Genomic DNA, 14,411 nt, shown 5'->3' on the forward strand with positions numbered 1-14,411 from the left:
AGCCATTAGCTCCTTATAACTGAATTAAATGCATAATTAGTGACATGATCACATTAGGATTTGTTTCATTTTTAACTAATCTGAGGGGGGAGGGGAGGGGGGAAGGGAGAGGAGCGGAGGCGGTGCCATTTCCAGGTCACTGCGGCCTTCCTCAGCTGGGATAGGCCTCAGCTGGTGTGCTGAAGTTGGTAAAAGTCAGGCGTGTGTGAATCAGAGCCCGGGCCTCGCCACGGCGGCGGCCGGGCTATTCATCACTGGGTGGTGGGTGACAGTGACTGATGGGCTAGGCCCGGGCCTGGCACTTCACCAGTGCAAGAATCATACGAGCCAGGCAGCAGAATGACAGCTGGAGCGCTGTGTCAAGTGGTGGAGAGACCAGAGCTATTAATAATGTGTGCCACAGGATCTCGGCCGCGAGAAAACAATGATTTAGACATTGGTGAGAATAAAGATTTTACATTTAGTCCAGGGGTGACTCTTCTCCTTGGCACTTGTAGAAGAAATCGCTAGGCAATCAGCATGTATGAAAATCAGGCAATGCATATATTAGAGTCTAGCCAGTGAGGGAGGGGACAAGGGTGGGCATTTTTAAATCCTTGCATTGGCTATAGATGCTGTTAATCCCGTCCTCCTGACATTTCTGCAAATGCCTTGAGGTAGCAGGAGAGAATCAGTAAGGAGACAATGAGGAGGGCCTTTGCATTTGCTCACTCACTTGATCCCTTCAGCACTTCTTTGTTGAAAGTCTATGCCCCTCAGTTCTGCTTTAGGTGCTGTAGGAGGAGTGAAGAGGTATGAGGTATTGTCTTTACCCTCAAAGAGCTTAAGAGAACCGAAAGGGAGCTGGGACACCAAGCGTGTGTTGTTGGTATGCACTGGCATTTTCTTTGCTTGGAGGGACCTCCAGTTTTGTTTCTTGGTCTGAAAGTTAGGTTGAGAAGGAACAAGAGCAGAATAACAAAGGAGCCTTGGTAAGGATGATTCCATTCAAATCTCTCAATATTAAGCACAACTTCCACCAGTAGAGGCAGCAGTAGAGAACAGTAACATGGCGGGCAAGAGCGGTCATTGAGTTTTTAGAGAAGCTCCCTCCTGGCTTGGCCCGAACACTCTGTTACTGGGGGAACTGGAAGTTGTTGGACATTAGCTTCCAGATGGTTTCAAGTCTCTGGCAATAGTGATGGGGGCTTCTCCAAGGAGCCCAGGAATGGAGAGCAATTAAAATGTTCTAGTCCTTCAAAGATTCATCCCTTCTTCCCCACTACTGGAGCCAACAGAATAACTTCATTTGGAGATCCACGATGACCAGGGCTTACCAGCCCTGCGTCATCTTTTGATAGAGTCCACCTTGAAGCCAGGAAATAAATTAGAACTAATAACTAGATGAATACACTTGCAAAACTAAAGCCTAAGAACTATGATTAACTATGTGCTGTTACAGAAAGAAAGATTTTAACTCATGATTGGCAAAGATAGTTGTGAGAAAATGTCACTGGTAACCATGATGATTCAGTAAGATGCTCTTTGTGCCCTCCTAAGGGATGGCTTGAGTTCTGTTAAACTGTTGTTAACCTTTGCTGTACCAGAAGCAGACCATATCAAATCCTCTTAACTAATGGCTCAGCAAATATCAACAACAGAGAAGGAAGTGGAAATTCTTATTCTTTAAAGTTACCATTTGATAGAACTTAAAATTTTAAAACAGACTTTTGTGAATTGCTTGAGGAAATAGCTTTCATGATGTTATGCCTGGGAAATGTATGTAAAAATTCACATATAACCTTTATATATTGGTGAGCATTAAGATTTCCTGTTCTTTGAGGCAAATATTGACCTTGACTTCACCTCGGTCAATATTTACCTCTCAGGTCAATAGATCTTGATGTTCACCTCAACAGAAGTCAATATCTACTTATTATCTCATTTCTATCTGTCAGGTAGCAGTGTGTAATCAGTAATGCGAATTTTCTTCCCCTATGCATTTCCTGAGGTTAAAATGGGATTAATTTTGGACCTTATGCTTTCCATTTGCTAAATACCTTCTCCCCACAGGAGCTAACTGAAGTTTTGTACAGAATATTAACTATGTATTTTCATCTTCTTCCATTGTTTTTTCTCCGCCACCCATCCCAAATTAAGATAGTGTAAAATGTCTTAATATGAGAAACTCTTCATTTATTCAACAAATACTTATTGTCCACCATATATCTGGCATGAAGCTACATGCTGGGTATATAGTCAAGATATAGCTGGACATGATCTCTGCCCTCAGGAAGCTTACTGTCAAGTGCAGTACTTACCAAATCCCAATTGTGGATACCAGACAGCCTGCAGTTGCATCACGAGAAGAGCGGGGTCTTTTTGTTTTGGTTGGGCTTTAGAGAGGGTGTAAGTTTTACAGAGAGTACCCATATACCCAATGGTGGGCTGAATAGGCCTTTGAAGTGGAGAGGAAGCCCTGATTTGTTGCATTTTCTGACTTCTGTAGTGTAAATACTCTAACCACAGTCAATTTCCAACAACCAATGTCAAGTTACAGACACAGAGTGGGCAGAGACGCACGGAATCACGAGCCCATTCATACCAGCTCCAGCATAGCACTGCTGCCCTTTATCTAGGTTTACTCACTGTTACCATGTCACCCTCTTTAGTTTAGTATTTGTACTCCATTCTCCTCCTTCTCCTCCCCTGCCTCCTCCTTTTTCTTCTCTCTTTCCCTTATTCTCTGCATAATATTTTTTGGGGGGACAGCTTTTTAAACACACATATTCCAAAACCCCAAATCAGTAAAGCTGCGGTGAGATTCAGGATGTGTGAAAAATTCCACAGGTGACACTAACGCATGGCCAGGCTAAGGAACACTGGCCCAGTCTGGAAGACCTCATATAGTTTTACTCAATCTTGAAATTCAGAGCCTCATGGATTCCACCCAGACTTTTATCCAAGGAAGACCCAGATGAACTTCCCTGGAATCTTTCACCACGCCATGGCACCCTGGTCTGCTATCCACTTGGTTTTATTTATTTTTTAAATATGTATTTATTTACTTATTTGGCTGTGCTGGGTCTTAGTTGTGGCACGCAGGATTTTTGCATGCGGGATCTTTAGTTGTGGCATGCGGGATCTAGTTCCCTGACCAGGGATCGAACCCGGGTCCCCTGCACTGGGAGTGTGGAGTCTTAACCGCTGGAACACCAGGGAAGTCCCTATCCACTTGGTTTTAATGTTTGGTTTTACACGACCTAACCCTCACCTCATCATTCTCTATAAAATCTAATTTGAACTTTTCCCTCGTCACTCTATTCATGTAGGAAAATTACTCCAAGAGGCTCTGTACTTACCCAGAGTAACAAGAATCTAACCATAAACTGAAAGTAGTACATGAAGGAATAAGATATAGTGTGCTGTTTGAATAATCAAGGAGTGCCTTTGAGTCATTGATAAAGAACTTGAGGATGGGCTTGGACATTTCTAAGGCACGTTAATTTACTCCTGGGAATGCTTTTGTAACTTCTGGATAAATTTAACTGTTAAGCTCTGTCTTAATTTATGCCGTTTCAGTTAACAGATCTGTTTACAGACTGCTCAAACTACAACTTTTGGTTGAAAAAATTCAATTGTAGACTTTCTCCATGAGAGCACTCAACCACAACCTGGTGATGAATACACTGTTTTGATGAAGCCCTGAAATGTGAAGCAATGCTGATCTGTAAACACCGCTACCCTGCCAGGTGGATGCGTCCTTTGAATGACAGGACCTGACCATCATCGTACTCAAACTGCCTTGCAGGAATGCCTGGGTACAGCCCAGTTTTGAGCAAGAGCAGAGGTTTACTATTCCAAAAGACTTGCTGGCAATCCACTTACTAGCTCTGTCACCTCAAACAAGTTACTGAACCTCTTGAATCTCCATTTCTTCATTGATGAAATGAGAATAATAATAATACACATTCATATTTTTGTTGTGAAGATTGAGATATAAATAAATCAGGTAACCGAGTCTGATGGATGAAAGGACTATGATAGGTTTCATTTCCCTCGTCTCTGCCCATCACCACTGCAACCGTCACCCATATAGTGATCACAGTGGTGGCAGTATTTTACCTGTATTTTAATGTATCACATATATGCACACACACATACACACACAAAATATACAAATATCTTTTATAAAGTAGGGACTCAAAAACAGAGAGTGATGAAGATATGATGGTGATAATAATGACAATAATTTAAAAAGAAGAAGAAAAGGCTGCGTAGAAAGGGGAGCTTACAGCAACAAAAAATTACCTGTTTGTAACTGACAGAACAGATTCAGTACTTGGATAAAATGTGTGTGAGGAAATTATGAGAAGAGCTTATCATTGGGATACTATTGGAAATAGAGTTCAAAATTTAAGAAAAGAAGTTGATTCTATTTGTTTACTTTCAAAACACCAAGATGACAAACATTTTCTCTAGGAGTAAAGACTAACTTTATGAAAACTTAATCTCGGAAACAACCTATAAAAGATTTCTCATGTAGCTAGGCTAAGAATGGCCAATTTTGAACATCAACCAATGGAAGATATAACAAGTCTTTTTCACTCTGGCATTTCCTAACAGGAAGGACTAATACAGAATTGTAACTTCTATGCATGAAACAGGTTCATTCAAAAACATCATATTACTTATACTTTCCAGAAATAGTCTAATATATATGTACAGTTGGCCCTTGAACAAGGCAGGTGTTTGGGACACTGACCCTCATACAGTCAAAAATCCATGTCTAACTTTGGACTCCCCTAAAACTTAACTATTAATAGCCTACTGTTGACCGGAAGCCTTACCTATAACATAAACAGTCGATTAAGACACATTTTGTATGCCTATGTATTATGTACTGTATTACTAAAATAAATTAAGCTAGAGAAAGGAAAATGTTATTATGAAAATCATAAGGAAGAGAAAATAAATTTACAGTACATATATGTGTTTATTGGAAAAAAATCTGAATGTAAGTGGACTCATGCTGTTCAAACCCACGTTGTTTAAGGGTCAACTGTATTCACTCTGCATGGTTGTTTAAAGTTCAATATTAAGCTTCAAACTTCAAATTCTGCAAAGTAACCCTAAAACCTACAGTCCTTGGAGATGCCTCTTCTGCAGCCTCCGGGAGGGCTCTTTCTTTTCACAGACTCTAAACAGCTGGAAGCGCCGAGGTGTTCACAAAATGAGCTCAGCCTCGTAGGAGATCTGCTCATGGCTTAGGTGACTGCTTTCCATCAGTGGGGGACTCAGGTATTGTAGACATTTCTGTGAAGGAAGTGTTCTTCCTCCCTGGCCTGCTTCATTGACTAAATAACAGCCACCACAGAAGTTCCCAGCTGCTTTTAACTGTCTTATTACTTTATTTTCCATCTCAGATGTACAATATAGAATTCAGTCAAAAGAAAAACAGCTTCCAGCGGCAACGATACTCATTTCCAATAGATCTGTTAAGTCCGACACGGTTAAAATGGTGATCATTTCAGTTTTAAACTGACTGTGACGAAAATCAATAGATCTTTCTCACCTCTGAAAAACTGGGTTCAGATCTGAATTTGCTCTCAAGTGAAATCAATTTGGCGGCCTCTTAACCCAGTGTCTGGAACCACTGGTCCCCATCACACAATCACCCTGTTGCTTTTATTCAGCCTGGTTGCCTTTACTCTATAGAGACAAAGGATCATGGGTGAGAGAAAAGCCAAGATGGGATTGAGAACGAAAGTTGACTTAGGCGAAATCTGACAACCACCAGTCAGGTGACAGTAATGCTTTGGTGGGGGGGAGGGTTTGAGGAGGAGGAAGGGCAGTAAATTCCATATCTTGATGTCAGAATTCATATTTTTGTATAGAGCTCTCTCTTATACTAATTCTGGGTATGCTGCCCATTTCCTTTTCTCATTTAAAATTGAAATGAAATTTCCACTTAAAAATTCACAATGAAAGTAAGACTAGGTATTGAAAGCAAACTTTTTAAAGATCTATAGAGGCTATTTAGAATGTTAAGTCTTCAAAAACCAAAAAGTTAAAACATATGCAATATCCAAATTCAACCAGGTGTTCATGTGACAAACATGCTCTGATTGGCTTTCTTTGTTACCGACATGCTGGGTATAAAATTTATAAAATATAAAGAAGTATATGGTAACTCTTTTTTTTTGACACAGTTATCAGCCATTATCCCCAATGTTGAATCAGCAGATATTTTCAATCAGTCCATTCTTTAAAATATTTAATCCATTTTGAAATTTGGGAATTCAGTTTTTCAGTACAGTAAAGAATTTAACTTTACTTCTTGTGAAAATTATGCTTTGGATCCACAGTCAATGGCTTAAACCAACAGAGATTATATTTCTCTTTAATAACAATAAAATATGAGCTGAAACTTATAGTCTTAATTCCATTTTTTTTTTTTTGGAACTGTCTCATTCACATACAATGAAATGAAATGTGACTCTTCCTTTCCAAAGTTGTAAAATCACAATAAATCTGGAGTTTGAGCTTTTATAGTTAATTGTTTTTAACATATTTATGTAAATAATTATCACAATCATGTTATTTCTTTAAGTCGTACTGCAAAATCTAACTATACACATCCACTGAAGGATCCTTGCAGTTATTGGGATAAAGTTCTCTCTTCCAAAGTAGATTTATAAGGCCCATGATATGGCCTACTTTACTTTTTCAATCTCCCTTGTACTTTAAGCACATCAATCCTGAATTTCTTTTACTGTCTCAAACTCACCATAGTACCTTCTTACCTCAGAGCCTTTGCACACGCTGTTCCCTGTGGCTCTCCATTCTTCCCCCTTCCATATCTTCACCTAACTAATACCTACTTTTTTCCTCTTCTATTTTTCCTTTAAGTATATAACTCAGTGATTTTTAGTAAATTTATATAATTGTACAACCATCACCAAAATCCAGATTTAGAACATTCTGATCATCTCAGAAAGATCCTCAGTACCAGTTTGTAGTTAATCCCCATTCCTACTCCCAACCCCAGGCAACCAATAATCTGCTTTCTGTCTCTGCCTTTTTGGGCTTTTCATACAAATAGAATCACACAATATGTGGTCTTTTGTATCTGACTTCTTTCATTAGAGTAATTCCAACTTCATAGAATGAGTTGGAAAGTGTTCCCTCTCCCTCTATTTTCTGGAAGAGTTTGTGAAGGATTGGTATTATTTATTCTCTATATGTTTGATGAATTCATCTGTGAAGCCATCTGGGCCTGGACTTTTTCTTTGTGGGAATATTTTTAATATAATTCAATTTCTTTTTATAGGTCTGTTCAAATTTTCTATTTTTCATGAGTCAGTTTTGGTTTGTGTCTGTCTAAGAATTTGACCATTTCATCTAAGTTTTCTAATATATCAGTATAAAGTTGCTCGTAGGATTCTCTTTTAATCCTTTTCATTTCTGCGAGGGTACTGGTGATGTCCCCTCTTTTATTCTTGACTTCCTTGAACCTTCTCTCTTTTCTGCTTGCTCAGTCTAGACAAAGGTTTGGCAATTTTTAAAAATCTTTTCAAAGAACCAACTTTTGGTTTCATTGATTTCTTCTATTGTTTTTCTGTTTTCCATTTCCTTGTATATGTTCTATTTCTTTCCTTCAATTTGCTTTGGGTTTAGTTGGCTCTTCTTTTTCTAGTTCCTTAGGTTATTTATTTGTGACTTTCATCTTTAATAATATAGGTGTTTAAAATGATAAATTTTACTCTGAATACCATTTTAGTTATATCCCATAAATCTTAATATGTTGTGTTTCCATCTTCAGTCAACTCAAATTATTTTCTAAGTTCCCTTGTGATTTCTTCTTTCACCCATGAGTCATTTAGATGTGTTTCTTTCTTAATTTCTGTAGATTTGTAGACTTCCAGAATTTCTTTCCATTGTTGATTTCTAATTTAATTCCATCGGATCAGAGAACATACTTGGTACAATTTTTATTTGTGAATTATACTTCAATAAAACTGGAAAAAAAAGAATTATAGGAAAGCATGAAAAAAATGATCCTTCAAATAAAGAATATCAATAAAGAGATAGAAATTCTTTTTAAAAGAACCAGATGGAATTTTATTTATTTAAGGTATACATGTGATGGTTTTGATGGTTTGATAAATGCATACATTGTGAAATGATTAATCCAATCAAGTTAATTAACACATCCATCACCTCACATATTAACTTTTTTTTTTTTTTACTAGGGACTAAGGGCTGGGGGAAATGGGAAGATGTTAGTCAAAGGGTACAAACTTTCAGGCTTCCTTGGTGGCGCAGTGGTTGAGAATCTGCCTGCCAATGCAGGGGACACGGTTCGAGCCCTGGTCTGGGAAGATCCCACATGCCAGGGAGCAACTAGGCCCGTAAGCCACAACTACTGAGTCTGCGCGTCTGGAGCCTGTGCTCTGCAACAAGAGAGGTCGCGATAGTGAGAGGCCCGCGCACCGCGATGAAGAGTGGCCCCTGCTTGCCGCAGCTAGAGGAAGCCCTCGCACAGAAACGAAGACCCAACACAGCCAAAAATAAATAAATAATTAATTTTTTTTTAAAAAAAAGGGTACAAACTTTCAGTTATAAAATGAATAAGCTCTGGGAATCTAATGTATAGCATGGTTACTATAGTTAATAATACTGCGGTATATACTTGAAATTTGCTAAAAAGGTAGATCTAAGTGTTTCCTGTAATTCTTTAAGAATAGTTTACTTCTTTGAGCATATTTACAATAACTAATTAGAGGCCTCTGTTTACTAAGTCCAACACCTAGATGCTCTCAGAGACGGTTTCTCTTGACTGCTTTTTTCCCTTCTGTATATGTCACACTTTCCTGTTTCTGGGCCCATCTCATAATTATTTTGGGGAAAACAAGGCATTTTTGATCGTGTAGCTGCTCTAGACTCTGATTCCTCCCAGAGAGTTATGGTTTGATTAGTAACTTAACTAATACTGTAGAGCTGTCTTCCCTGCAATGTGTAGCTGCTGATGTCTCTGCTGAGTTTGTTGTTGTTTAAAATTGTTTTTATATTTAAGCCTGTCTTCCTAAGGGTTGTCTATCAATCAGCATAGCTTAGTCATCAGTCAATATCTGGTCAAAAGCTGAGCTTAAACACCTTAAGCCAGTAAGGTTTTCACTCTTCATTAATGGAGCTATGTATGAGTTAGGGAATGCATTCAAAGTTCAGTCAGTTTATCCTATTTTTGCCTTTTGCTGGATCTTCTCATGTCTCCTCTGAGCATGCTCTAGACCTCACTTTGAGCCAGGGACCAGTAGAGAGCTAGGCCTTCTCCAGTCTCTTTTGAGAATGTGTATAGCCTTTTACAAGCATGCATCCTTCTAAACCACCAGGGATATGGGAGAGCTTATCAAGGCTCACTATGGCTACCTCATCTCCCCAGATCTCCATGCTGAATTTCTAGCTAGTCTGCTAGGCTGTTGCTTAGCCCAACATGATGACAACCTCAAGCTAGCTGTGAAGCTAGTATTTTCTGATTGTTTGCCCCTGAGGTTGCTGCTGTTTACAACAACATTTATTAAACACTTTAAATTTTATACTATGAATTTTTAAACTGTGCTCCACAGATCACCAAAGAAGTGCCTCAGAGAGTGTAGCTAAGGACTGGAGAAGACCAAGTGAACAGATATCTGACCCCTTCTATGTTTTCACTCCCAATTTTATATATTAGAGTTTATCATATGGTTTTTTTTAATGGATCCATGGCAGAAAGAAAAAGATTTAGAAACCTCTGAGATATATTGATATTATATGAGTTAAACACAGTTGCTTGCTTGATCTATTAAAAAAATAACTTTTGTACTAGATTAATGTGAGTGTTAAATGAAATGATATATTTGAAAATACATTCTGTAAAGTGCCTATAAAGTTGGATATTCTACATGATTGCTGCCTTTGAAAAACCTATAGCCAAAGGTAGGCTATCACAAATAGCACATTTACGCCATGTATATACATCTCAAGCTCTTTGATACTTTTCTCGACAAATGTTTTTTCTGTTGGAGGCATTCACAGAATCCACTGAATTTGGTCCACTATTGGTGCAGAGATTAGTTGTCTCACTTCCTACATCTCCTTATTTCCTGGTAAGACAGCCTGCAAGGACAGAGTTCCATAGCCTACAGTGCTATCACAAAACTATATCCCTCTGGAGAAAACATAAAGAGTCAGAGCTTTATAATTAAAATATAATTCTATTCTGTCTTTCACGTTGCAATGTCACAAGTTAAGGAGGGATGATGTCTGTTTAAATCTGATTTTATCTCACCGCCCAGTGCCTTAAGAGAAGAAAAACAAGTACCCCATTATTCTGATAATAAAGAATGTTCTCTTAATTCCCTATTGTTGTGTACAAGATTTAGTGCTTACTCTTTAATTTCAGTGTCAGAATGTGAGCTGTAATTAATTTTCGTAAAATGGAAAGCAATAAAGTCAGATATATTAAATGCTGGCTGTAGAGGGTGAAACTGTGTGATTTACAGTTAGGGTGGTGTGGGAGGAAAGAGCCCACACATTAAGTGAGTGATAACCCATCTTGGCTTCAGTTTCAGAGACTGTGAGAGTATTCAGCAAAGCTGCTCAAACAAAACCCCCAAATCTATGGGGTGTTTGGAACCTTCTCAAGAAGGTCTATCAAACTTGATGTCACCTCTCCCTATGCCAACATTTAGATTGTTTTTAGTATCATTAATTAACAATAATAATATGCATGGACCTAAATTACCACCTAATGAATCACCTAAACCCTTGCCTAGGCATTATTTGCAACAAACTATAGATAATAGACCATAATTCTATATAAACCATAAAAAAAGTCAGCTCTGCCTACTGATTAAAAATGCAGGTTGACTTCATCTTACCATCAGAATTTCCATAGAGAAAGTATGTTTGAATTTGGGGAATATTTGTCTGATGGTTATTTATAAGTTTTAGGCCATATACTAAAATAAAGGATGCTATATACAAAATTATATATAAAACTTTTCTATATAAAAAGAAAACCAAGTATCTTGATGTTGAAGGAATTAAAATGAGCACACTTTTCCATCCCTTGCCTTGTTTGGTTCAGGACATGCTTCCTAGAGAATGGTCATTAGAAGAGCAGAGAGGCGACTTCCCTGGTGGCACAGTGGTTAAGAGTCTGCCTGCCATGCAGGGGACACGGGTTCTATCCCTGGTCCAAGAGGATCCCACATGCTGTGGAGCAACTAAGCCCATGCGCCACAACTACTGGGCCTGCCCTCTAGAGCCCGCGAGCCACAACTACTGAGCCCATGTACCGCAACTACTGAAGCCCATGTACCTAGAGCCCGTACTCGGCAACAAGAGAAGCCACCACAATGAGAAGCCCGTGCATTGCAATGAAGAATAGCCCCTGCTCGCCGCAACTAGGGAAAGCCCACGTGCAGCAATGAAGACGCAACACAGCCAAAAAATAAATAAAATAAATAAATTTATAAAAAAAAAAAAAAAAAGAAGAGCAGAGTGAAGCATTGATCTCTCAGTCAAGAGGAAGCTTATCCTAGAAAGTATTGGTGCAAACTTTACAGTTTGCAAAAGTTTTTCGCACACTTTATCTCAATGTAATATTTCCATAACCCTAAGGGGAGGACAGAGCAAATGCTGATTCTGTGTTTCAAGCAGGACACTGAGGAGTGAAGGTGCCTGTCCAAGTTCACACCATCAGTAAATGACTAAGCCAAAATTTGAATGTAGGTTTAGGACTTTCTAAATTCGGTTCTGGGGCCAAAATAGGCAACAATAGCTAATAAGACCAAGAGATAGTTCATTATTTGTTGTGGCCCATAGTTTGCAGAATTGGCCTGAAGTGTGTTTACAGATAAAAAGGGAAAAAAGACTGGGTCCCCAGGCATTTAAAGGGGAACAATAAAGCAACCTGGGTATCATTTGAAAATAAGGGAAGGGAAACTAATAATAATAATAATAACATGAACAATAATAATAATGGAAAAATCAAGGAAGGGAATAATAACTGCGTTGCAATCATTTCCAACCTATTAGATTTTTTTTCCAACCTATTAGATTTTGCATCATGGCCAGAAGACAGGTTCATGCAGGATGACACAAAAACTATATGGGTCTTGGCTTTAGGTGCAGTTAATTATCCACATTTTATCTACCTCCTAGGAAAGAATACACATTGGACATGTTCAATCCACTGCCGAGTTGGAAAGTAGGTGATTAGTCAACTGGCAGTTACCATGGAGATGGAAAAGAGACCCCACCTTAAAGCAGTGATTATAAAATAATAAGTGATTATTTTTATACATACATATAAAAATTTGTGTATGTATGAGAAGAAATCTAGGAGAAAATTAAATCACACTGTTGATTTTAAATTTACAGAGAGGTGGACTTACAGAAAGTAAGTCCTTACATTTTTTTAACCTTACATGTCTATATTACTTGATTCTTTTTGTAATGAACAGTTACTACTTTTATAAAAAGAAACTAAACATGAAGATTATATTTTGTAAAAACCCAAGTTGCAGTCTCTCTAACTTTCCCTGAAATCCGTTAGTTAAGTTGAGAACATTGCTCAGATTAGGCAACAATGTTGCCTACATTCTGGTCTCAGCTGATATGTAACTTCCTCCAGGGGGCCTTCCCTGACTTAAGCTCATACGCAGCACTTCTCCAGCTGGGGTTCCTGTGTAGACTCCCTCCCAGCCCTCTGTCTCTTCCTTCATAGCCCTTATCATGGCTTGTAACTACACACGCATGTGTAAGAATGACCGGCAAACCTGCTTAAACCCAGGCAGAAGGAATTCTGTCCTAGTCCCCTTGCTTTAGAGAATCACACATGTCACATCTATCAAAATGCACATACCTTTTTTTCCTTTCTCAGTCTCCAAAGAAAGACTGTTGAGAGTTCAGTCTATTTTTGAGTGAATTACGGAAGAAGGATGCTTTGAGCAAGCTGGACCATGCAGACCAAAGGGCGCCGGGCTGAGAGCGAGTGAGCCTATGGCTGGGGAAGAAGAGAACCTTAGCCTTTGCCCTGGGAAATGGATAGTGAGGGCTCCCTTTGTTTGAAGTTGTCCTCCCCAAGAACACCCAAAGCAGACGGCGTTTCCCAGAGGACTCCACACCATCCCTCGCTTCTCTGATAGAGAGGTGCTTAGAACCGCTTAAAAGGGGATGAGAAAGTGAAGCATGAGAAACAGGACCTCCCAGCCCAGTTCCCTGGACACCTGGACAATGTCCTTTTCTCTTCCAGTGCCAGGTGAGTTCAGTCACCACCCTGGACTCCGAGACCCTGCCCCCTTCTTTCCTGCGCTCTGCTAAAAGTTCCCTGTTGCTACTCAGGCTCACAGGTGGCACAACTGACCTGGGAGAGAGCAAGGATCCTTTAGCCCCCAGGTCACAAGGATCATCCCAAGGGGGTGAGTTTCCAGGCTTTGGAAGGGAATGTGAATTGGGCCAAGGGCAGAGCTTATCACTTTTAAATTTAAATATTTGATTCATGGCATCCATTTGTCCTCTTGCCCCAGGCCCTACAAAAGTTAGGTGCAGATCCGATTATTAGTTTAATGACTGTCTTCCTTGCTAATGGATATGCCCCATAGAGTGAAAGATCATATTTATTTTATTTAAAACCTCAGTATAGGGCCTAACACATGTGAGCACACAATAAATATTTGTAGAATGAACAAATGGCTAAAAACAAAACAATACAACCACGAGCCTTGCCCCAAAGCATTTGTGATAAAAGGAAATATCTATTTAAAAATTGGGGGAAACGGTGTCCTTTTGTATCAGGCAGGAACCCAATGCCAACAGCCTTTGACAACAGAAGTCAGTCTGTCACCAGCCTAAAATCAGTGATTCCTGCTTTACCATCAACAAAGTCCAAGAAGTTTCTGTAAAGGACTCGTACCAGTGAAGAGTTAAAGAGTTAAAGAACATGGTACAAGAAAAATACAAGAGCTCCATCCTCCTCTGTGACAAATAACTCCCAGCCCCCCACATTCACCCCACACTTTGGTTAACTTTATTCTACTCAGATTTATTTTTTTTCAAAGTTTATCTCCTTTTAAAATGGGGGAAATATAGACCCAGAAAAATGGAACAAAATTATCTGTGGATTAACTGCATTATACTATAAATTTACGGTTTTGATGTTTAAAAGCAAGTAGAATACAATGTGCATTAAACCTATAATTGGAACTGGTAATTCCTGTATTCTAGGTCAAAGATGATGTTTGTTACATGTTCTAATCAGGACCTACCACCTTGTAGGCCCTTAAAAATTGTGAAATGATAATTTCAACTCTGCCAACAACTCACCTCAGGTACGTACGTCACTTTCTTACGTGTTGCTCTCAATGCGCAAATGAATGCCTCAG

General features: G+C 39.0%; 1 long non-coding RNA gene across 1 annotated transcript in view; it reads right to left on the minus strand.

Moving 5' to 3' along the window:
• Positions 1-14,411, minus strand: part of LOC309661551 — a 297,158-nt gene that overhangs the window by 14,166 nt on the left and 268,581 nt on the right. The window lies entirely within an intron of this gene.

This window comes from Balaenoptera physalus (assembly GCF_965194825.1).
Source record: "Balaenoptera physalus genome assembly, chromosome: 5".
NCBI classification, from domain to species: Eukaryota; Metazoa; Chordata; class Mammalia; order Artiodactyla; family Balaenopteridae; genus Balaenoptera; species Balaenoptera physalus.